Source organism: Anneissia japonica, unplaced genomic scaffold (assembly GCF_011630105.1).
Source record: "Anneissia japonica isolate Jap-2015-1 unplaced genomic scaffold, ASM1163010v1 scaffold1951_len603592_cov169, whole genome shotgun sequence".
Classification (NCBI taxonomy): Eukaryota; Metazoa; Echinodermata; class Crinoidea; order Comatulida; family Comatulidae; genus Anneissia; species Anneissia japonica.
The window spans coordinates 255,894-258,679 of NW_022741522.1; positions in this window are offsets into that span (position 1 = coordinate 255,894).

Sequence of the window (2,786 nt, forward strand, 5' to 3'; positions counted from 1 at the left end):
TACGGACCCCAGTGCAATTAATTGATGGGCCTTTGATTTGAACCGAGGGATGTAGGTTTGAGTTATTGCTAATGGACGGGGGCGCCGTCAATTTAACTCGGTGGTAGGCAATCTCCGTTTTCACTCGCCATATTTTGAATTTAAAGAATTACAATTTTAGGACTATTAATAACAATCTTTTATTGCACAATTTTTATCAGTGGCACTTCTGCTAACTATCCGTCTGTTAACCAACCCGATTCCTACATCAAATCTGAAGATGGTAGAATGCCGTCACCTCATGAGGCCTTAAACACTCCCCATCGTATCCCTTCTCCTCAAGCCCACCATGTTTCCCACCTGCCTCAATTGTATATACCTCATATGGATTCTTGGTTTACCTGTCCTTATTATCACTTTAAATTAATATTATTATTATTATTCGCTTTTCCCGGGAGTACTTGAAAAAGTCTTTTTTTTTTTGTTCTGATTTTTTTTTCTTGCATATATTTTTCCTATCTTTTTGCATTGTTTTTTTTCTGGCCGTACTTTTGTCACTTCCGGAACTTTTCCGTGCTTTGCCGAAGCATAGGCCATATATCAAGGATGTGCCTCGAAATATTTAGAGTCAATCTATGGTGGGGTGTGCATGTGAGGACCAATTAAAGGGATTTAAGTTCAAACGGTCTACACCGGATTTTCATCAGTCTGTTGATCTGAATGAAACTACGGGAAAGCAATTTTTGCTTTTAGTCACTGAATCGCTATGAACTGAAAATGCACTTATGCAATTAGGTCGGCTCATATAGCGCGCAATGGTTATGGGTCACGATGTACCTCGCTATTACCATAGCAGACATAGCTCAAGTCTCACAATAACGTCGCAGTGAACTTGTTTTTTTTCCACTTCATTTTTTCCAGTTCATTAAAATTATATTGGTTTTCCGTGTTCTTTTATTTTATACCTTTTAACGATTTTTCTTTTTGTTGCAATTTCAACTTCATTTCTCAATAAAGCAATGGGGAAAAGCCCTATGTTATGTTGTTCAAACAGACATAGTAAGTCCAGTTATTGTTATTATTATTATTATTGTTATTATTATTATTATTATTATTATTATTATTATTATTATTATTATTATTATTGTACTTTAATGTTGAGAAGAGTTTTAATTGAGTATTTTAAATGTTTCTTACATATTTGTATATTACTATTAATTATTCTGTACATTTCAAATTTTCCTTAAGTTTGCAATAAAGTTATTTTGAATCTTTGAATCTTGAATCTTTACATGCCTTCAAAATTTGTTGTCGAATAATGCTTAAAATATTATTGTATCTATGAGAAATCATTGAAGTTAAATTACTGAAAATTGACGGGGGCGGCGGTGGGGTGTGGGGTTCAATAAAACGTCTATAACTATATTTTCCATGAGAAGGATTGAAAAAGAATTTTCATAATGTTAAAGAGGACAGTCGTGCGCATCGATTGAAACCATAAACCTTGGTTAAAATCTGTCCCGGTAGCCCATGATTTTGATCTAAACGACCAGGTTATTGAAGACACCTCCAATTTTTCAGAGCACTATTCTCTCGCCCTAGATGATTTTTATGATGATAATTTTTTTTAATTAGAGACCAAAGCTGCTATAGATGATAAAACTTTTGTGTTCCCTAAACGTCTTTAATTGGAGGGAAACTTGTATTTTTTGGATGTATTTACTGTACAGTACAGTATATTGCTTTAATGTTCTAGTCAAAATTCAACTTTTAACCAGTCGCAGGACAGTTTTACGTTGAGCTGCTGCTAAGAGATCGGGTGGTACATGCGACCTAGGAACTAGGTACTATTATAAACGTTTTAAATAATTCGATAGTGAAATTACAATTAGGGCACAATTCCAGAATAGCATATACTATATGAATCACAATACAGTAAGCAATTTTACAATAACTGTGATCCAGATCTCATTAACTGTAAAATTGTATTAGAAAAACAATAATTAAATTCGACAGACATTTTATATTAAGTACACAATATCAATAACTTGTCTGGCCAGTGATAATAATGAGGATGATGATTTATTTTTATTTTATTTTTTTTTTCAATCTTTCGACAAAGAACAGAAAAAGTTGAACAGGGGTGGCGAGGAAAAGCAAAAGTTAAAAGACTGTCATCAATTATTGATGTGCTTAACCGTGATGATGAAAATGATGATGACGATGATAATGATGATAGTTATAATCAACGGCGGCGGAAAGTTTTTGAAAGTGGTGGGACCATTTAATAAGGCCGAGTATGCGAGCGAAGCGGGCATCTAGGCTGGGGGCCAGGGGCTGCTAAGGGATATTTTACGAAGTTTGGTGAATTTTAAGTTATTTTATAGGCATCAAGCTACTGTAATATGATTTCATATTTGTTGTAATTTCAAGTGGCGGATCCAGGAATTCGAAATAGAAGGGCCAAGGAGGGTACTTTCACAGATAGAAGATCTACACTAAGAAAAGTTGTGATTATGGCACCTCTAGATGGCCAGAAATTGCACTTCCAGACATAAAATTTGAATATAATTATCTTTATATCTCCATTTTTTATTGAACAATTTAGGAGGGTGGGGGCGAGCCGTCTGGGTCCCCTTGAATCCTGGGTACTTCAGCAGATGGAAAATCTATACCACCTCAGCCCCACCATGGTTGGGGCTGAGGCAAGAAAATTTGTGATTTTATGGCACCTCTAGATGGCTGGAAATTACACTCTTAGACTTGAAATTTGAATATAATTTTCCTTATAATCTCCATTAAAAAAA